We start from the raw sequence: 22,417 nt of genomic DNA on the forward strand, positions 1-22,417 counted from the left end.
ACCGGCTCTGTACTCTGTGTACAACAGGACGGATAGGGTGATGCAGGGCACACTGCGTGTCTGTAGGTGACGTCAGTGTGATGTCTGCCTGTCCATTATTTGATGTCCGTGGGATGTATTGGGGGTAGTATGTATGTGCTCTGTGCATGTATGTGACACCTGTGGGCCATGTCAGTATGGCATGTAAGGTCTGTGGGTGTATACGGCTGAGTGTCGGTCTTACATCCATGGGCTATGTCTGTGTGGTCGTGTGCTCCGTGTGTGTGTAGCATACATCAGCCTGCGGTACGACCAATGGGTCCTATCTGTGTGGTGTGTGTTATTCTGCATGTGACGTGTTTCAGCGCGTGTGTTGTTTGACATCTGTGGCACGTTTCACTCTGTGTTTGGGTGATGCTTCTGGATTGCGTCTATATGATGTAGCTGTGGTACACGCTAGTGATTTCGTGTGCGAGGCATGTCCACAGCCCTGTAGGAGTAGCTGTCTCATAGGAACCCCCATGAATGCTGAGCAATGTGGTGCTAAGTCTGGGCCTCACGAGGCGCTTCAGACCCCAGTAACCATGAGAGACAGAGAGGACCTGGGTTCCCTAGGGTGGATGACTACTCTCCAATGCCTTGTGGGGGGCCCTCGCAGGACCCTGATTCCCACATTCTCCTTCCCAGCATGTTGTGTAGCAGAGTCAGGGCAGGGGAAAGTGGGGATACAGCCCTTTTCTTATGGCCAGCTGGGGCTCTGGGTACTCACAGGAATGGAGAGACTGATTGCAGACCCACCGTGGCCATACCCACACCTCTCACCTTGCCCCGGGGGATGACTTACAGCCAGATGTGAACTCAGTGCCCAAGAAGTCCACCCAGGCTCCAAGTCCTCCCCAGCCCCTGAGCCCCAGGAGCCAACTCCCTTCTCTATCCTGGTTTCTCAGCAGGTAGACTATGTGTCCCAGGTGCCAGAGTGGGTCCAGTTGCATGGGTCCCAGGGTCCTATGCTACACACATGGCACCCTTAGTCAGAGTCCCATGGCAAGTTGCCTTAGGTTATTTCCATCTGACTGATACGGCCCTGGCTACAGAAGCAACCCATGTTCTTAGAGAGGCCAGAAGAAGGCCAGGGAGGTGGCCAAAGACATGGCCAAGGCTATGGAGTGGGATGCTGGCTTCAGAATTGATAGCCAAACATAGTGGTATATGCCTGTGATCCCAGCTACTCTGGAACTGAGGAGGGAAGATTACATACTCAGGGCCTGTTTGAGCAATTTAGTATCTCTATGCAAAAAGTAAACGGGGAGCTAGGGAGTGTGGTGCAGTGGTAGAGCTCCTGCCTAGAATCCCCCAGTGAGGGGCTGGGGGCGTGGCTCAGTGGTAGAGCCCCTGCCTAGAATCCCCCAGTGAGGGGCTGAGGGCGTGGCTCAGTGGTAGAGCCCCTGCCTAGAATCCCCCAATGAGAGGCTGGGGTGTGGCTCAGTGGTAGAGCCCCTGCCTAGAATCCCCCAGTGAGGGGCTGGGGGCGTGGCTCAGTGGTAGAGCCCCTGCCTAGAATCCTCCAGTGAGGGACTGGGGTGTGGCTCAGTGGTAGAGCCCCTGCCTAGAATCCCCCAGTGAGGGGCTGGGGTGTGGCTCAGTGGTAGAGCCCCTGCCTAGAATCCCCCAATGAGGGGCTGGGGTGTGGCTCAGTGGTAGAGCCCCTGCCTAGAATCCCCCAATGAGAGGCTGGGGTGTGGCTCAGTGGTAGAATACTTGCTTAGCATATATGATACCTTAATTCCAATCCTCAGGACAGTAAAACAAAGCAAACAAAACAAAAAACCCACAAGTTGCTAAAGTTGGACCTTCTGCACTACCCGTTGACCTCTGGGCTTGCTGTTCACACAGTCACCTGTGTAATCTTCCATCCAGTCTGGCCTGCTCTCTTTGCCCCTGATAGTTTCCCTTGGGAAGGGATGGCAAGACCTAGACAGGGCAAAGGGGTCCATGCAGTGGGTCAGGACTTTGCACAGAGCCAATATGTGTAGGGGTGAAGCTCTAAGCGAACAGGGTTAAGAGGGAGCCCAGAGTCACAGGGCTCTGGAGTCAGGCCCATGTGAGCCCCCGCCCTGGCCCTTGCTGTTTACGCCCCTCTCTAAGTCTGTGTCCCCACCTGCCGTGTGTTCCCCACCAAATGCTCACCCATATCTCCCATATTAGCAGACGGCCCCTCACACCTCTCCCCTGCTCCTCTCCCCTCACACCTCTCCCCTGCTCTTCCTCCTCTGCTTCTCTTCTTCCTCTCCTGGGAGGGGAAGTTTCTCTGCGCTGGAGCAGGCAGATGACTGTGGGCCTCTGAGCCTGGCTAGGCACTTCAGAATTTTCCAGGGAGCAGAAGGCACCTCCTCTCAGGAGTCAGGTAAGAGCCACATGGTGTGTGTTGTCCCACAGTCTCTGGTCAGTGGTGTCTTCGAAGGAGCTCTGGGGTCCTTAAGTTGCCATCCGAGTGGATCAGAAGAGTGGCTTCCTGCTATCTCCAGTAGATCCCCCAGCAGACAACGTGCAGAAGTTTCCCGAGTAGAACAGGACCAGTGTGCAGGGCAGGAGTACACACATTCGTGGCCCTCCTAGCTGAGCCTTGAGGGGTACAACCCAGGGAGCACACTGGAGACCTGAGTCCCCCTCTCATTCCCAATCCAAGCTGCTGGGTCTCAGGTTGGTGATGGGGGGAGGACTTGCTGCAAGGAGGACCCTCTGGGTGAGACAGCATCTCCCCACCCTTGCGGTTTGAGGCCTGGCCCTAATGTTGGCTGCATGACATCTCCCATTACACCCCATTTTAACCAGACTGTGCTGAGAATGCGGCCACGAGGCCTGGAATCCAAACTCAGAAGTTTGGCACTCCTAGGCCCCTTTGGGGACATTGGAGACAAAGCAGGAAGGCATCCTGAGGCTGGAGCTCCCACAGTCTCAACCTCAGAAGAGCTTTGTCAATCTTTCATTCTTAGCATCCCTGGGCCCTGGAGCTCGCTCCAAGGAGCCTGCATGCACAGCCTTCACTGTGTGTCAGCCCCTAGTCTGAGGAAAGGAAAGAGACTGGGAGTCCAGGGACAGGAGCCTCCCACTCTCCCTTCTTCTCAAAGCCTGGGCCAGAGCCAGGGGACAGCCCCTCACCCACCCCAGAGACAGGGGCAAGGATTGGTGGAAAGACCAATAGGTTCAGGGGTCACCATGTGTGGCTAGGTCACAGGTCAAAGATTTGCTGACAGTAGACTGGAAGATATTGATCTATGGGGGAGGGAGGGTGACAGACCTCTGACCCCTGCCAAGGACTGTGGGCAAGGCTGGTGGTCAGCAAGCTGGATTCCACACAGCCTGCTTAGAGCACGGCTGAGCAGCTGGGGCTTCTGGAGCCCCTCCCATGGCCCCCAGGTCTCTCAAGAGCAGGCACAAACGATGGCATTACAAATGATCTCATTGTCACCCTTGAACTGATGTACCAGCATGCTGGCCAGGGGACAGCAGGGACCAGAGGTCGTGTGCTCCGGCTTCTCAGGCTCTCACAGGTTTGAGACAACTGAAGAATTGAAGGGATTGAGAAGCCCTGACTAGCTGGGCCTGCTGGTACATGCCTTTAATCCGAGCATTTGAGAGGAAGAGGCATTTGATGTTTTGAATTCGAAGCCAGCATGGTCTACATAGTGAGTTCCAGGCCAGCTAAGGACTACATGGAGAGACCCTGCCTCAAAAAAAAAAGAAAGAAAGAAAGAAAGAAAGAAAGAAAGAAAGAAAAAGAAAGAGGAGGAAGAGTAGGAAAGGAAGCTGCAGCAGACCCACGTCCAGCAGGGATCAAGGTATCTTTAAAGCAACAGCAAGCTAGGGGTTGAGTTGCTCGGCCTCAGGCCGCCTCAGTGGCTCTCCCACCCCTCACAGTGACCACGGCATCCATCTTCTCTCTCAGTCCAGTTCACTTCCTACACTGCAGGAGGAATTTCTGCTTCCCAAACCCAGACAACTGCAGCAGGTAAACCTGGAGGAGACTCCCTGCTCTGACGGGTCCAGTCCCGACTAGACACCACAGCCGCCCCTCAATCCTCCTGCCAGTCCAGAGGGGGTAGAAGAGGCAGGTGGGAAGAGCCTCTGTTCCCAGATAAATTCACCCCAAGGGTCTTTCTCCATCTACCTACGAGAGCCTAGGGAGAGAGAATGTGAATGTATGTGAGTGTGTGTGTTCTTTGTGTGTGTGTGTGTGTGTGTGTGTGTGTGTGTGTGTGTGTGTGTGTGTGTGATTTATGCATATATGTGTGTTGGTGTGTGCGTCCAATGCATGTGTGTGCATATATGTTAGTATGTTCATATATGCATACGGGTACATTTACTTGTACTGGCATGTGTTTGGGTCCTGTCCAAGTTTGGAATGCCCCCCCCCCAGTCTCTGACTCGAGAAACACTGTAGTTGTCCCTTGCAAAGGCTTGGCCCCGACTTAGAAACTCACCAGTCCCTGTAGTCCTGGCCTTGGCCACTGCCTCTGGAGCTAAGGGCTACTGCCCAGTTCTTTGCCAACTGGCAACCTGGTCAGAGGGCAGCTCTGTCCCTTGGGAAGACATGTGGTGGCCCCTGGCTCAGAGCAGACCCAGGCTGGAGGTCACCAATACTAAGGCAGAAGCACACGTGAGTCCTCGTGGGTCTGCAGCTTCAATATAACCAGTGCCTGGTTGGGACTTCCTCCTGGCCATGACACCTACCGGGCCTGTCAGGTACTGCAGAGTGAGCTCTCTTCACAAGAACATGGTCCCACCTTACAGTGTACAAGATTTGGAGTTTGTCTTGTGGTGCCCCCAGAAGCACCACCCTCTGGGGTTCCTTCAGATCCTTTCAGAACTCTCCGCCTAACCCCACACATTGCAGGCTCACAGCTCCTTACTTCTCTGCTTTAAAGGGGACATTGGTTTTATGCTTTTCAAAGACATTTCTCTAAAAGTGTCTTAAAATCTCTTTGCTAGCTTTAGCTGTGTAGACCTCCGTAAGACCTTTCTGTCTGGATGATGAAACGGAGTTTAGTGTGTTTACAACTCTGCTGTCTCTTAAAAGGTGTATGAAGTCACTTAAAGGATGCCACATAGGCCCAATGCAGGGGAGAGCCAATTTAAATATCTCTTGGAGACTCCAGAATAGACCACGGGAGTCTGGGTCACCTCTGAAGCTGAATGACTTCTGCGGCCCATACATGGGAATCTCTGTTGCCTAACACGGGAGTGAGGGGAGGGTTCTATTCTAATACCAAGGTATCCCAACGGTCCACTGTCTCCTCTCCTAGATGGGACAGCACCTTGAAGAGCTGGTGCTCCTTGAGTGAGGCACCCCCTTTTCCTTACCAGATAGTTTTCTGACCCCTGCATGTCCCCAGAGTCATAGGTGTGACATACCGCACCACCTGTAGCCCGCAGCTTGCACTCGTTAAATGCAACTCCATGAAGGTAAACCATGAGCAACCGGGTCCTAAAGGAAGGCAGCTTCGCAGTGGTCTGTGGCTTCGTAGCACGGGCCTCAGGCTGTCCCCCCAGTTCTAGCCCAGACAGTCCCTAAGACGTTTCCCGTGAGATCTTCAGGCAATGGATGAAAGCTAAGGGCCAAACCTTTGTTCTGCCATGACCGGATGAACTCAGGAAGGATGGAGGCAGCCTTGTGCAAAATACCCTACTCCATTCATTTGTTCATTCACTCATTCACTCATTCACTCATTCATTCATTCATTCATTCATTCATTCATCTGTTGCTGTGCACTAACTAGATTGTATTAGCTAGATTGTATGAGCTAGATTCTGCCTCAGTGAAGAAAGCAGGGTGTCCAGCTCAGCTCATAGGATGGTGCGGGTAATGGGAGAGAGGTGCAATAAAAATAGGTAAGTATCAGGCCTGGTGGCACAAGCCTGTAATCCTGTCTACTAGAGAGGCCGAAACAGGCAGACTATAGAGCAAGTTCAAGGCCACCCTGGACAGTCTGGTGAGACCTTGTGTCAAAACAAAAACAAAAAAAAAAAAAAAAAAAAAAAAAAAAGGTCTGAAGGTCTGCGTTGTGACTCATCTGGTAGAGTGTTTTTCCAGAATCCAATAACGAAGGGCTGCAATGTAGCCTGGTCGTGGAGCACTTGCCTAGCATGTATAAAGGTCTTGGGTTCAATACTTCAGTGCTCAAAGACTAAAATAAAATTAAAAAAATAATTAAGTGAGTTTCCAATGCCAATCAAGGGGAGATGCAAGACAGGCTAAGGAGAAAGAGCTGAGATGGGGGTGTGTGGTTCAAAGGGAACGTCAGAGCAAGCCTCGTCCTTGAGGGAGAGGGAGGATGAGCTCTGGGGATTTACGAGGGAAGACCGAGAGAGAACAGCAAGAACGGAGACCCTGAGGCAGAACTGAACTGACTAAAGGAGCCGTGTGGCTGGTGCCAAGTGGGTGACAGGGATGACAGTGACGTTTTGGGGCTGTGCATAGGGTCATTGTTATGGTTGGGGCTGGGGGCTTACTCAATTGCAGGCAGCAGAGCTCTGAGAGCTGAGACAGACCACCCCGACCTGCCTAGGGGAGCCCTCACTATGTGACTGAGATATCTAGGGTTTCAGTCGCTTCTCAACTCCTAGAGGTATTAGGGCTGGGTTCTGGGTGACCCTTAGGCCATGGCATCCTTGCTTTGCAACCTTTCCCTGCTCCAGGCAGGGCAGGCACACCAGCCAGAATGTTCCAGCTTTTTGTAGAGGGCTGCTTCCTGAGGGGGACCTAGTGAGAGGAAAGCATTGTGCTCCAAAGCTTTGTCTTCCTAGCCACGGAACACCGCTACCAAGACCCACTGGAGCCTGGGTGGGGTCTGGGAATCTGGATGTCAAGGTAGGCCTGGGTGGAGACAAGGGTGGGGCATCAGTAAGAAGTCTTCCCCTTTTATTTCACAGAGGCCAGCAGGTAAGGGAGGCACAGGGTGAGGTACTTATCCAGAGGTGCTGCAGAAGTCCCCCATCTGAGGCAGGACCCCAGGGGCTTCAGTCTGGGTTTGTGTGGGGGGGGAGCAGGGTAGCTTCTATAATGTGCCCTTGTGGTTAAGACAGCAGCCCATCTCAGCTAGTGGCCTAGACACCGTGATAGACTCAGAAGCGCCCTCTACCTGTGGGAGTGGGAATGCCTGAGGGAGAAGGGCTTCCCAAGATCTGGCGGAAGGAGGGGCGGGGGCGCTTTTTTAGTCCCGTGGGCTCCTGGTGACACCTAGTGGCCAGTTTTTTAAATAGTCTGCAGCCGTTTTCCAAACTTGCTTCTCTCTCCTGCCCAAGGTCTCCGCCCACAGACTTGTTCTCACGGTCCGCCTCCCACACTCGGGCTCTGAGGCTTCCACGTGTTCACTCTCACACTGGCTCATGGTTCATCCCTCCCCACACGCACTCAGTGACAGCTCGTGGGGCCCACAGCAGGGTGTCCTCAGGTCCTCTGGGCAGAGGGTCAGGCACCCAACCAAGCTAGCAGCACCTCTCCACTCCCAGCCAAATATGCCTGCCCGGGAGCATTCTTTGTACCTCTCTACTGCCCCTAGAGAGGTGGGCCTAGAAAGGACCCTTGGCTACGTTGGACTCTGGTCCCATATCCCCCTAACCGGGACTCCCCAGCTATAAAACCAAACCCACAGCAGGGACAAGACAAGACCAAGACGATACCCAGGTAGGGAAGAAGCTGCCAGGTGACCAGAAGCTTAGAAGGGCTCAGCCCCAGAGCAGGCCTGCAGGGATGACAACCCCTTTCTTAACGAAGGTCAGGCTCAGAAGCCACATGTCCACATTAGCCAAGACTCAGACTCCTTCTGAGCCACTGCCAGGCTGCCTGCGTCACCGCGAGGAGCCGAGGAACTGGGGGAAAGGCCCGGTAAGCAACGGTGCCCAGAGCCCTGCCAACTGAACTATGGGGCACACATGGTCAGTTGCACGCAGCAGTGCCAGGGGCCTGAAGCTTCAGGCCCAGCTGACCTAAAGGGTCTCCTATAGACGTGGCGCCCGAAGAAGAAGGTGCCTCTTACGAAGCCGGAGCCAGCAGGGGCATGCTGCAGAAGTGGGGGAGGGTGCTTTGCATCTCAGCTCGTGAGGGGAAATCCAACTTCCTGTACCTTCCCTGGACCCAGTGACCCTCAGCCAGGCCTGCCAACTTGGAGGCGGAACCTCCTCCTGGGCACCCTGACTTCAGTCCCACAGCACGGGGCAAAGCATGAAGGGTCAGGGTAGGGTCTCTGATGGCCCTGGGCGTCCAGTGACAGAGGAATGGATGGGTGGGGACAGTCAGAGCCTTTTACTCATGGCACCCCGGGAACTGGAAAATGAGGCTCTCCATGATGGGAATTAAGGTACCCCAGCCTCCTGGGGATCTTTTTCTATTTGGACTAGGGCTGCTGTTTCCTGGTGGATATTTTTAGATAGAGAGATCCCATAATCATGATCAACCTGAAGAACCATGGGGAAAGCCCGAATAGGCAAAGGTGCTCCTGCCAGCCGGGGCACCTGGCGGACTCCCCCCTAAATCTTGTAGAGGAGACAGAAGCTTTGGGCAAGGGAGGCAAGATTCCAAGTGTCTCCTCAGAAGGATCCCTGGGAGTTAACCTTGTCTGCTGAGGCCCCACTACCCCTCCAGGTCTGCACCCGGTCCTGAGGGAGATGGGAGCACGAGAAGCCCCCACGAAAGAAGAAAGAATTGAACTGAGTGACGGTCTCAACTTTGCCACTAATACTTATTGATCCCTTTCAGAAGACAGACCCAGCCAGGCTGAGGCTGTGGAGAGGAGAGGAAGCCCCCAGCTGGAGCACGGAGGAGAGGTGTGTGATGGAGGAGCAGGGGGAAGCCAGAGCTGGGGGAAGGGCAGCTCAGGAGGGCTCCCAGAGAAGAGCATCAGAGCCTAGGAAGCTCCACCGGCCCAAAGGGTCTTCCGGGAACATGCCACCCCAAACAGAAGGCGCCTGTCACGTGGGCCTCTTTCTCACTTGGAAATACCAAATCCAGAGCCGGCAGGGGCATGCTTTAGCAGAGGTGGGGGAGGATGCTCTGTGCCTCAGCTTGTGAGCTTTGTGTGGGGCAAATCTGCAGGGACCAAAGGGAAAAGGCATTGGAGTGGCTGGAAATGAGGGTGTGCTTTAGGAAGGGGACACGAGTAGAACAGAAAGAACCATAGGAGCCCTGCTTGGAGTAAAAACAAGGGCAGCAAGTCTCACAGGGGCCGTGGTGGTGGTGGTGGTGGTGGTGGTGGTGGTGGTGGTGGTGGTGGTGGTGGTGGTGGTGGTGATGGCTTTGTTAGCCCCTTAATTAGGGAAACAAATGAATCCAGGAACTCTAAACCACAGGGTGCTTCTCCCACTGAGTGGCCTGGAACCCTGAGGGGGAGCGGGCTGATTGTGGTCTCACTATTCTTTGTTCCCTTCCTGTTGTATATAAAAAAAAAAATACCCAAGGTTGGATAATTTATAACGAACAGAGAGTTCTGTAGTTCATGATTCTAGAAGCTGAGAAGTCCTACTACGGAGGTGGCAGCCCCAGTGAAGACTTTCCTGCTACATCATAACGTGACAAAAGGCCACAATATGGAGTCAGAGAGACCATATTCTTATAACCAAGCCACTCCAGCCATAGCCCGTTTATCATGGTTCATGCACATACCAGAAATCTCAGCACTCTGGAGGCCCCGGGTGAGCAGATGAGGTGTTTAAGGCTAGCCTGGGGGTAAAGAGAATCTATTGTGTACTGTATAAAAGAATTGCTTGTCAATAAAAAACCCATTGGCCATTAACTTAGGCAGGAAATAGGAGGTGAGAGTTCTGGCAGGGTGAGTGGATTCTGGGATAGCGTCAGGCCCAGGGAGAGATTTGCTTCTCTGGTGGAGCCCGTCACATGAACTTGAGGAGAGGTAACTAGACAGGACTTAGACTAGAATAAGCAGGAAAATTGATTTGAGAGCTGGCCAGAACAAGTGGAAGCTTTTGGCCTGGGGTGTTTATTCATAAATAATTCAGTCTCAGAGTCATTATTTTGGGAACTTGGAATACACCTGGGATACATAGTAAGACCCTGCCTCAAAACAATAAATAAAACTAGAGCTTGGGAGATGGACCCGGTGGTAAAATGCTTGCCGTACAAGCATGAAGACGTGGGTTTAGATCCCTAAAACTCAAGTACAACTGGTCACAGGAACACACACCTAGAACCCCTATACTCTTCCTTTGAGACTGGGGCAGAGGCAAGAACTTCTGCAGGCCAGCTATCGGCAAACAAGAGAGCCTGTCTCAAACAAGGAGGAAGGAGAGGACACCGCCTCAGGCTGTCCCCAATCTCCACATGCTTGGACCATCGAGTGCATGTGACCACACTCACCCACATTTTCCTTTTTTAAAAGAGAGAGCAGTGCATCTGACTGTGCTCATGGAGACAGTGCAGGGCAGAGATCAGATTGCCCCTGAGGGTTTTGCTTTCTTGTTTTCCTTTGCAGTACTGGGCATGGAACTCAGGGCACATTTGGCGAGCATCCACAAGTGAGCTACACCACCCTCTTCTTGGGTTCTTGTCTGTGTAGGAAGTGTCCCCTGCCTACCTAAGAAAGGGCGAGGGGGACTAAGTATGAAAACAACTGCGATTGACCTCTGCCCACCAGGTCGTCGGTTTGAAGGTAGCGGGGTACAAACAGCTACAAGAAAGGGTCTGAAATGATAGCCTGGAATGAACCCTGAGCAGAAGGAAGAGAGCCCGAAAGGCGTGCAGGACAGGGACATGACTTGGATGTCCTTAGTGAGAGCTTAGTGGCTTGGGCTGGAAGGACCCTAATGATATGAGCGGTTCTGGGGTGGTGGAAACATGGACGTGCCCGGATGCCCGTGTGGAGGCTTCTCCCTATGACTAAGTGCCGTCCTGGAGAGAAGCTACTAGGCTCCACTCAGGCCCCAGAGGATGGCCACACTCAGCCATGGGCAGGCCTGCCCGTCACACTGGCAGAGCCACAGTGAGTGTCTGGACTCAGGAGAGGTTTGAGACAAAGGACCCCAGGGCCATGTGACAGTGCCTTCGTGGGACTATGATCTTGCTGTCTGGCTGTTCCAACTCTGCACTCAGCAGTCATTTGACCTTGGCCTCCTTATCTCCCATCCCCATCTCTACCTTTCTCCCTCTGAAATGAGAAGGTAACAGGTCTGACACCCTGCCCCTCACAGAACACCCTGATCCGGCTAAGCCATGTCCGCCTTCCTGGCAGGATTTGGGTTTGGCCAGATGACCTGGGCCCCACCTTTCACATTCCTCCTTCTGGGTGAAATGACCTTAGACCAGTGTCATCATCGGGAAAACTTTAGGCAGACGTTGCTCCCAGGCACGCTTGGTCATGGAGTGACAGGCTCCCTGTGACTCACAGAGACAGAGGCTAGACTCCGACCTTTTTCCAACAGAGATCTCAAACCAGTCCTCTGGAGCTTGGGGTGCCTTCATTCAGAGTGGAGAGGTCAGGGTAAAGGGTTCTTCTTCAGACCTGAGACATGACAGCACCCGTAACACCCAGAACCCATCTGGGAACTTGGAGGAGTACACAATGGGCCTCTGTTTCCCCATACTCCATCCTGGAGAAGACAGATCCTCCTCTCTCCCCCCACTAGAAGCAGCAGGGAGATAGCTCAGAGAGCCTTATGATCAGACTTCTTGTGTAGAACCCATTGACCCTTCAATCACAATCCTTAAGCCCCCAACAAAACCGAGGGCACCCCCAACTCCCAGGACAACTGCGGCTCATGTCTAGAAGAGGCTGCCTGCCCCAGGACCCCACAAACCCACACGTTCTGTCTGTCTGTGTTATGGGGTTTGAGATTGGGTCTTGATAGGTAGCACAGGCTAGCCTTATAAAAGTTCCATTTCTCCACCTGGCTTTATAAGGCACAGATTGTGGTGCCAGACTCAGACCAGGATAGTCTTACATCTAGCGCAGCCTCCGTCTTTCTCTTTTTGCGTTAGAAACGTTCTGCACCCGAATTTGACCTTTCTTTAAGTGTCAGAGAAGCCTGCTTGGCTCCCAGCCCTACGGCGCCCATCACTCTGCCACAAAGGCCCAATTGGGCCACCCGCGCCTTTCCCATGCTTCTAATAGGTGGGGATCTGAACCCAGGGGCCTGCAGAGCCTGTCAGACCTCCATGATGGGTCTGGTAGGGCTGCTCCACTAAGCTGTGAGAAAGGCCCAAACCCATCAGATAAGGCTGGGGCAGCCCCCGCAGCCAGCACCACCATATGGCTTCCTAGTCCCTCCCAGCCCTGCCTTGGGGCAGGTGTGCTGCACGGAATGAATCTCGTACCAGATCATTCAGGTTTCACTATGAGTTTCCTAACCCAGGCCAGCACCCACGGCCCCTCAGGGCGCCTCCTCTGCACCTTCCAGGCCAGGAGGCAAACCCCACTGGGGCTGCTACATGAAGGTACCTGAGGGGCTTCAGAATGGCTTGCACAACCTCTGGGGGTCTTGGGCGAGGCTGGGGCGTGGCGCCACGGAGCTTAGCTCGCTCTCCTGAACTCTGTACCAAATCCAGATCCCTTAAACTCAGAAGCTGGAAGGTCCGGCTGAACCTTTTTTAAAGCTGTGAAGTGTGAGAGACAGGCTGCCCTCTAGTGTCTGTATTTGGGATGGAAAGCGTCTTTGAGTGAAAGACAAGGGCTTGAAGGTCCCTAGAGAGCCGATCCCACCCTCAACTCCCTGTCCAGGAAACTGCTGGTTCAATCCAAACCAGGATCACTTAGAAGGAAAAGAGCTACAGATTTCAGACCAGAAACCTCAAACCCAATTAACCGGTGTCATCTACAGATCCCTGTAACTCACAATGACCCACTGTGGGCTGCACTGATTGGAGGGCTTGAGGTAAGGGCGAAGAGTAACAGGACTTCTGAGCTCCCCGCGGGTCATCCCCCACCCTCCATTTCCTTCCTATATCCAGTAATCCCTGGGCCTCCAGAGCCCGGGTGCAAAGAGTAGACTCACAGAATTTGCCACCCGCAATGCTCAGAGACCACGTGCTCCCCCACACAGAACAAGAACTCCAGGGGTTAAGGACTCATCCGGTTACAAGGCAGAGGCAGTGCTAGGGAGAAGAGGATTCCCGGGTCGAATATTTCTTTGGGGACCTTCTACACATCCAAGGGTAAGGACAGCCTGAATATCAAGAACGTGGCACAGTAGTAACGGCATCATTCACTCTGAGGACTTCAGAAGGCCTCCAGAGAAGCCAATCCTCTGAGTCACCGGCTGGGTGAGAGCAAATCACGGCTTGAAAAAAAAGAGTGACCAGGCTAGATGTGGTCTTTAATACCAGCACTAGGGTGGCAGAGACAGGCAGATCTCTGATGTCTGCCTGGTCTACATAGAATTCCAGGCAAATCAGGGCTACATAGTGAGACACTGTATCATCAAATGGTTGATGATGGTGATGGTGATGGTGATGGTGGTGGTGGGGATGATGATGGTGATGATGATGATGTTCGTGGTGGTGATGATGATGATGATGAGCACGACCCAGCTTATGTCTGAACCTTGCCTCACGCCTGTGCCCTAGATTAATTGTTAATTGTTAATAGTGTCTTCTTTTAGTTTCAAAATCTTTTCCATTGGGGGTGTGAATGGTTGCCAAAACTCACTGTGCATGTGTGTGCACTCAAGTGCGTGCCATGGAAGGGTCTTGTCACTTCTGGTAGCATTGGGCAAGGATGGCTTGGGATGGGGGAAGGGACTAAGCGTGCCCCTCGAGAGCATCAGGAACAAAGCTGCTGCTATCTACTTCAAGGGAAGGGTGTGGGGCTTATGAGCTGAAAGAGTGCAGAGTGAAGGAGTAGTAGTCAGAGCCCTGGGCATGGAGACTCGGTTCTGGGTCCCTGTGCTGGTTTGAATGTACTTGGCCCATGGGAAGTAGCACTATTAGGAGGTGTGGCCTTGTTGGAATAGGTGTGGCCTTGTTGGAATAGGTGTGGCCTTGTTGGAATAGGTGTGGCCTTGTTGGAATAGGTGTGGCCTTGTTGGAATAGGTGTGGCCTTGTTGGAATAGGAGTGGCCTAGTTGGAGGAAGTGTGTCACTGTGTAGGTAAGCTTTGAGGTGTCCTAGTGCTCAAGCTCCTCCCAGTGCAGAAGAGGGAGCTTCCTTTTGGGTGCCTGCAGAAGACAGTCTCCACCTGGCTTCCTTCAGACCCAGACATAGAACTCTCGGCTCCTTCTGCACCATGCCTGCCTAGATGCTGCCATGCTTCTACCTTGATGATAATGGACTCTGAATCTGTAAGCCAGCCCCAATTAAATGTTGTCCTTTATTAAGAGTTGTCTTGGTCCTGGTGTCTGTTCACAGCAAAAAAAAAAAAACAAAAAAACAACAACAACAAAAAAAAAACCCATGCTAAGAGACTGCCTGTCATAGGAGGAAGTTAGTGTCTTGGGGCATTTGAACACTAGAGCGATCTCGGAGCGATATCCTCTGGTTGTTTTAGAAGCACCCACAGATGTGGAATTGGACCACACAGTGTGTGTGGTGCCAGGCAGGATGGTCCACTCCCACCACCATCTCGGGGCGGAATGTCTCCGGCACGTGTGCAATCGTTTTTCTACATTTTAGTGTCAGGATGTTTTCCAGTTTGAGTAGCTAGTTGGGCAAAGGTGAAATGTGGAAGAAGTGTGTGTAAAAGCCCCTTGTAGAAGAGGATGCTGGGTAAAACGTGGCAAGTGTGTACGGAAGTGTGCCAGTGACTGGGTGTTCGGATTTTGTGTGAGAAGTGTATGTGTGTAAGAGGTGCATGCATGATTGAGTCTGTGTGGGTGTACCAGAATTCAAGTATGCAACATATTCACACGATTAGATAAATGTCCCACTTTGCTTCTCTGTTATGATAAAACCCTCACCAAAACCAATTTGAGGGAGTCAGGGTTTTTTTTTTTCTGGCTTGCAGGTTGAGGTTCAGTCCTTCCTGGACCGGAAGTAGAGGCAGCGGGAGTGGGAGGCTGCTGGTCACATCCAGCTTGGGAAGCAGACAAAAGAGAACGCAGACACTCCTTTTATTCAGTCCAGCACCTCAGCCATGGACTGGCTCCAGTCACACAAGCTTACATTGAGTCACCTCATCTAAGTTAACCCTATCTAGAAACTCCCTCACATTCATGCCCTTGGGTCTGTCTCCTCGATTCTAGATCCACGACCTTAACTACCGCAGGGTTATTGCTGGGGACTTCCTTATGAGGCGCCCCTTCACTCCTTTAGTTCTTCTGTTCTGGTTGGGCCCTCTGAGTCGGCCTATCTGGTATGACTTCCTTTGGAAGCAGTGAAGACATTGGCTCTCCTCCTTGTAGAAAATAGTTAGAGGTGTATATATGACCCACACCACCTACATGTAGCTGTCCCTGGCCTTTTAAATCCATAGGATAGGAGACTTACCCGAAGTTTAGGTCTGCCAGAGGAACCCTGCCATCCTTTGATTCCCTGGGAGCTAGCTAATCTGAGTCAGGGGACAAAATATTGACTGTCCTTTTAGCCACCCTGCCTTCGTTGGCTTTCCTCTTGTTGTCCTATGTGGTTACTGAACACACAGAAGGTCGGTTACAGCAGTCCTTCAGAACAAATAGTGGTTTAACACTTAACTGCTCTACAACCCCTAGATAAAGCTGACGGAAACAGGGTTTGAAAATTTTCGTTCTATGTGTATGGGAATTTTGCCTGCTTGTATGCCTGTGGACTACATGCATGCAATACCTGTGGAAGCCAGAAGAGGGCGAGAGAACACTCTGGAACTGGAGTCGCAGGTGATTGTGAGCCCCAGCGTGGGTGCTGGGAATCTAACCTGAGTCTTTTTCAAGAGCATCCAGCACTCTTAACTGCTAAGCTCTCTCTCTCTCTCTAAGCCCCCAAAACAGTTTTAAATGAAATTTTTTTGTTTGTTTTAAATTCTCTGCTTCCCTCCCTCCCAGTCACCACATGCTATGCAGCTTGGTTTCACCGTAGTCTTCAGTAAGACATGCTGCCTGAGTACAGGCCCAAAGGTCATGGGTCAGTTCTTTACGAGCCAGCACCCCCAAAGCTAACTGCTTTCCTTGCAGAAAAGATTTTTGATGAAGTTCAACATCTCCTCGTGATAAAAGCCTTGGAGAAAATAGGAATGGAAGAGACATGCCTCAACACATTAAAGACTGCATGTAAGAAGCCTATACATGGCTGTATGCCATGTTGGGAAAAATTGAAAGTCTTTCCTCTAAAGCCATGAACAGGATAAACACAGTGCTTTAAAGTCTCTGCCAGAGTGAAAACAAGAAGAGACCAGAGATCTATAAATAGAGCAGGACAAAGTGAGGCTATCCCCTCCAGATGGTATAACCCTATCCTTACAAGTGAGACTAAAAGGGTTGGGGATATAGCTCAGTGGTAGAGCGCTTGCCTAGGAAGCGCAAGGCCCTGGGTTCGGTCCCCAGCTCCGGAAAAAAAAAAAAAGAGAGACTAAGACACTCAGACGGTATAACCCTATGCTTAAAAGACCCCAAGGCCCCACCAGAAAACTCCAAGTCCTGATAGACACTTTCAGCAGAATACAAAAAATATATACAAAGATTAGCATTTCTCCTATAGGTCAAGACTTACACATACATACATACATACATACATACATACATACATACATACGTTCACCTTGTTTCCTAGTTGACGGTGCTGTGGGGGTCAGGATTAAGTGGTGTGGCCATCCTTGGGCAAGCATATCGCTGGGGTGGACTTTGAGATGAAAAGCCTCAAGCTGCTTCCAGTTTGCTCTGTGCTCTGTGCTCTGTGCTCGTGGTTGAGCCATGAGCTCAGATTCCTGCTCAGCCTCCGTGCCTGCTGCCTGCTGCCAGGATTCTCTGCCGTGACTGACTCTTACTCCTCTGACACATATGTCAACACAAACTCTCTCTTCTTAAGTTGCCTTCAGTGGAGACTTTTGTTTTTTAAATCACAGCGACAGAAAAGTAATGCACCCATGTAGAAGAATAAAACCACGCGTTTCTCACCCTGCACAAAAATCAACCCAAAAACAGAACCAAGTTCGCAACTCTGAACTTGCTGGAGGAAAACACCTCAAGGTACAGGCAAAGACAAGGAATTCTTACCAGCACCCCAGTTGCCCAGAAAGTGACCCTAAGAATTGGGATTGCATGGACTCTGAAAAGTTTCTGCACAAAGAAGGAAACAACAGTAAAGAGTCAACCTATAGAACGGGAGAAAAATCTTTGCTAACTCTATGTCGGATGGGGCCTTAATATCTAGAATATACAAAGAACGAGACAAAATTGAACACGGAAACCCCAAACCGTCTCACTGACAGGTGAGCAAATGAGTTGAACAAACGCTTCTCAGGAGATTAAATACGAATGGTCGTAAATATTTGAAAGGGATAGAAGTTAAACATCCACCGGGAAAATGCAAATTAAAGCTGCTTCGAGATTCCATCTCACCCCAGTCAGGATGGCCATCGCCAAGAAGATGGCTGACAAAAGATGCCAGTGAGGATGGGCGGCAGAGTAAGGGATGCTGCTCACCGCTGATGGGACCGTGAATGGTTGCAGCCACTGTGGAGATCACTCCAGTTTCCTCTGACATCTAAAGATAGAACTACCGTATGGTCCAGGTATCTCGATGCTGGATACCAAACGAATCCAGGATGCTAGATCCACAGAAGCACGGTCACATCCATGTTTATTGCTGTTCTATCCACAACAATTGAGATATAAAAGCAGTCCAGATGCCAATCAGCCACGAATTGGTGAAGGACGTGGGGTGTGAAGGCACAATGGCATTTGATTCAGCTGTGAAAAGAATAAAATTATGTCATTTGCAAGAGAATGGATGGAAGTGGAGATCATTATGTTAGAGGAGATAAGCCAGACTTAGAACAACAGACATCACCTTTCCTCTTAGATGGAGAATCTATGTATATCTATCTATCTATCTATCTATCTATCTATCTATCTATCTATCTATCTATCTATCTATCTATGGCAATGCATGTGTGTGTGTGTGTGTGTATGTATGTATGTATGTATGTATGTATGTATGTATGTATTTCTGACATAAAATAGAAAGAGATCCACTTTAGGAAATAACAGGGACCAGAGAGAGGTGTGTAGGAGGGATGAGAAAGGGTAGTTAAGGTTGAATATATGCGAGGTACAATAACAGATAATACATATAAAAATTATCCTGAGACCCATTTGTAGGCTTAGATTTTTCTTTTTTCTTTTTTTTTTTATATTTTTTTCTTTATTAACTTGGGTGTTTCTTATTTACATTTCGATTGTTATTCCCTTTCCCGGTTTCCGGGCCAACATCTCCCTAACCACCCCCTTCTCTATGAGTGTTCCCCTCCCCATCCTCCTCCCATTACCACCCTTCCCCCAACAATCACGTTCACTGGGGGTTCAGTCTTAGCAGGACCAAGGGCTTCCCCTGGCTTAGATTTTTCAAAACCTACTTTATGAGGGTTTTTTTTGTTTGTTTGTTTTGTTTTGTTATGTTTTGTTTTTAATGTTTCAACCTCCCTTCTAGCCTAACACCCACCAGCGGTAGGGGAAAAAAGAAAGGTTCATAGGAAATGGGAGCTGGGGACCTGTTTAGAAATAGTTTTGTTTTTCGGGGGGAGTGCCTCAAATCTTTGTTGTCAGCAGTCCAGTCCACTAGCAAAACACCAAGCATGAGTCAGTAGCAGAGGCTTGATCCAAAAGAAGCCACTGATCAGCATGGGTCTGAGGAAGCACAGCCAGAACACAGAAGTTCTTCAGTGCGTTCCTCTCTGTGAGGTGACTACGAGTGAAGATCACTGCCACGGTGCCATTAGAGAAGGCCAGCATCAGCGAAGCCCAACTATGGCCACCAACGAGTGGCAAGGCGAACAAATGCCAGATGGCTACCCACTGTCTGTTGGGGTACATTTATGCTTTCCAAATATCATGTGTTCTCTCAAGAATCCACTCTAGCAAAGCATCACGTGCCCTTTCACCGGGCAACTCCCAGAGAAACACCACGTGTCTGTTCTCAGCAAAACATCCTCTCATTTCCAGAAAAACATCACATGACACAACTTAGTCTCCAACAAAACTAGAAATTCCCACTTTACCCATTGTTTTGTATGCTAACCAAAACATTTATAAAATTAATAAATACTTTATAGGTTGGTTCTTGGGTGTTGCAGTATGAGAAGTTAATGCAGATTGTAGGATACAGTGGGAAGCCAAACCAAGAGAATTTTGAGACCTGACCCATCACAGTGGTTGGAAATGACTGTCTTTCCCCCACTGTTTTGTCTCTTGGTGGTCTAATGTCTCTTGGTGGTGATAAACCCAGAAAAGGGTGTATTTCTATGATTCAATTTGTTTCACTAGTGAGTTAGTTTCCCTTTGCCTTGATACTATGTATCCTCCACACTAGGATATACGTCTTCCAAAGTCATTCTACTATACACATGTGTATCATCAACAGCAGTTTCCCAAGTTTCATCCTTTTACTACTCCCCAAGGGTATATGTGTGGGGGTGGGGTGGGGAATACAAGTTGAGATGTGTCAACTATCAATGTATTCTAAAGTTAACATGGTGAAAAAACAAAAGTTTTTGTTTTTGTTTTTGTTTTTGTTGTTGTTGTTGTTGTTTTAAGACAAATTCTCACTGTGTAGCTCTGGCCTGGTCTGGAACTCACTATGTGGATCAGGCTGCCTCAAACACACAGAAATCTGCTGGTCTCTGTTTCCTAAATGCTGGGATTAAAAACATGCACTACCACTCCAAGTGGGGGCAAAACTATTTTAGATTCCAATATCCAAACAAAGTATATTCTTGAGTGGTTTTTAAAAACTATTTCTTAACATTTATGTGTCTGTGAACCTGTGTGAGTTTATGTGCACTATGCATGCAATACCAGTAGTGGCCAGAAGAAGGTGCTAGCTCTACTGGAACTGGAGATACTGATGGTTGTGGACCTCCATTTGTGTACTAGGAACCGAACCAGGGCCCTCAGCAAGAGCAGCAAATGCACTCAACCTACGAGCCATCCCTCTGGACACGATACATGTTTTTATGTTATTATAAGCTTATTTTCTCTTTTGCTGCTGGCATACAGAAATATAATTTATTTCTGGATATTAACCTTATACCCAGTGACTAACAAATAAACTTATCAACCTACAATTTATCTTTGTACTTTTCTTCCTGTGTAACCAATCGTATCATATCTGAACGACAGTTTTTGCTCCCCACCCCCAGTCCACTACTTTTCTTTTTTTTCTTGCCTTAAGACACTGGCTAGCACCGTATTGCACAAAACTAATGAGTGTTAATGTCTCTTCTTACTCCAGACTCCGTGGGAAAACATTTACTACTTCACACTTTAAGTAGTTATGGGTACTTAACCAACTTAACCAACAATGGCCACCAAAGAGTAGTTATGGTAGTTATGGAGTTTTTGTTTCTACTTCCAAAGTACTCTGTCCAGCTTTCTGGTGGACAGCTTTTGGGTTGCTTTTGTTTTTGTTTCCCTCAGGTTTTTTGTTTTTGTTTGTTTGTTTGTTTGTTTTTTCCACGTGAAGGCAGCCATGTTTCTGACTTGCTGAGTCTTGTGGATTACATCACGTAAGTCATGGATCACCATTATTTTTAGAAGGTCCCATGTTTACCACCTAATGATCATATATATATGGAGAGGTATGCAGACTCCATCCTGCGCAGAGCCCCAGACTCACCCCTTCCTCGCAAAACAAACTCCACATTCCAAGTCCAGGAGAGGCTCATCTCTGAAACACTACTGGCTCTGGCCTGTGGCTCTGATGCCACTCTCTGCCCCTTGACAACCAGCCTCAGGGGAAATCCTTCTGGCCGGACCTTCACCCAGCAGACCTTGGCACTGCAAAGACAATGGAGTAGCCAGTCAAACCAGAAAGTCAAGCCTCCCAGGTCCTTACTACCTGCAACAATCATGAGTGTCAGGACTGCTCTTCTCCAGCCTACCCCCACCCTACCCGACCCTACCCCGACCCTGCACTGCACGAGAGGTTCCTTTAAGAGAGCCCTGCCACGTTCAACTTATCGTCTCTGGGGCGGGAGGCAGAGGTCGCCAAGAATGTTGGGCTCCGTCGGTAGTGCGAAGGATGAAGCTCTGCCGGGTGGCTTCCCCCTCCTGGTCCCCCCAGAGTTCTCCCTTTTCTATTATCAAGTCCCCGCCCCAACTTCGAAGTAGAGCTGGGCCCTGGCCAAGATCCCACCTCCGTGCTCCGCCCCCAACCCAGGCTTTTGGACTCCTGAGCTAGTCCCATCTCGGGTCCGCCCTACCCTTCCCCAGCAAACTCTGAGGCCGCGATCGGGGGAAGGACTGGTGGCCCCGAGTGGCCTCATCCTCATGCAGGGGACGGCGCGACGCAGCGATCGCCAGCAGCACACAAAAGCTGTTCCGCCGTCTGCCACACCGTGCCAGCCTCGCTCCGCCCGCCGCCCCGGTGGCCTCGACGCGGCCCTTCCCCCTCCCGGAGCCCCGCTTGAATCTGCCCCGCGATCTGGGCTGCACCTCCCGATGGCTTCCGGGAGGAGGCAGGCTCCCCTGGATCCTGGGCCCGATACCTCTTTGCTACCACTATTGTCCTCTTCACGTCTCCTTGGCACTTCCAGTGGTCTGGTCACCTTGAGCCATGCAGTATGGCCTGGGCCAAAGTCCCAGTCCACTGTTCCCTGACTCCGACCTGTGTAGAGGAGTCTGCGGTGGGGACCTAAAGCTGGACCCGAATGCTGGGGGATGCTAAGGATTTGATGGTGATGGGGACTGTCCCCAAACTCCCGGGATGCCCCGGGACCTTCTGAGTGACCACTGGGTTCTCTGTATCTTCAACTCTTCGCAAACCTTTGACCTCCAGAATTGTTCCAGGGACAGTCTCCATTCATCCTAAATGCCTACGCAGTCAGGACCACCTAGAGGCCAGGGAGCTATCAAAAAAGTTTGCATGGAGAACCTGCCACTGTCAGGTTAATTGCCTCTGGGCCGTGATTTTCAACCTGTGCAATGCCCACCCTTCACCAATGGGGTTTGAGGGATTTAAAAAGTACATGCTGGGGCATGCAGCACCGCCTACCCCAGCACGCCTTGGTCACACTCCTTGAGGGTAGGGTCAGCCTGGTCTTTGAGCTCTTCTCCCCCACCTCACCCAAGTCTGGGTGTAGCCCCTTCGTTCACTCAACTAGGAAGTCCTTCCTAAGTCTGATCCCAGTCCCCTCCTCCATCCCCAGGCTAGGGTTGAGGAGGGGAGGGGGAGTTCCCTTTAAGGGAGGTGGGGGAGGGGGCTGCCGGCCGGCCCTCCTTCCGTCCCTCCCTGGATCCAGCCGCCCGGGGGCCCCCGGGGGCCCGGGCCCCGTGCCAGCGCATGCGCCCGCCTGTGGGCGCTGTCCCGGGC

General features: G+C 50.9%; 2 long non-coding RNA genes across 3 annotated transcripts; one reads left to right on the forward strand and one right to left on the reverse strand.

Annotated features, from left to right (window-relative positions):
* The first annotated feature begins 8,188 nt into the window (after nucleotides 1-8,188).
* Nucleotides 8,189-17,834, forward strand: LOC148007329 (uncharacterized). Its single transcript, XR_015646334.1, has 3 exons — nucleotides 8,189-8,336; nucleotides 8,735-8,802; nucleotides 16,066-17,834. It is a non-coding gene; the product is annotated as an uncharacterized LOC148007329 (long non-coding RNA).
* Nucleotides 17,355-22,350, reverse strand: LOC134483098 (uncharacterized). 2 transcript variants are annotated; one of them, XR_015646333.1, is made up of 3 exons: nucleotides 21,594-22,350; nucleotides 20,723-20,883; nucleotides 17,355-17,799 (listed from the first exon to the last, which is right to left on the reverse strand). It is a non-coding gene; the product is annotated as an uncharacterized LOC134483098 (long non-coding RNA). The 2 variants fall into 2 exon arrangements; XR_015646332.1 differs by lacking the exon at nucleotides 21,594-22,350 and adding an exon at nucleotides 21,309-21,542.
* Nucleotides 22,351-22,417: the final 67 nt, after the last annotated feature.

Source organism: Rattus norvegicus, chromosome 1 (genome assembly GCF_021556685.1).
Source record: "Rattus norvegicus strain SHRSP/BbbUtx chromosome 1, alternate assembly SHRSP_T2T, whole genome shotgun sequence".
Taxonomy (NCBI): Eukaryota; Metazoa; Chordata; class Mammalia; order Rodentia; family Muridae; genus Rattus; species Rattus norvegicus.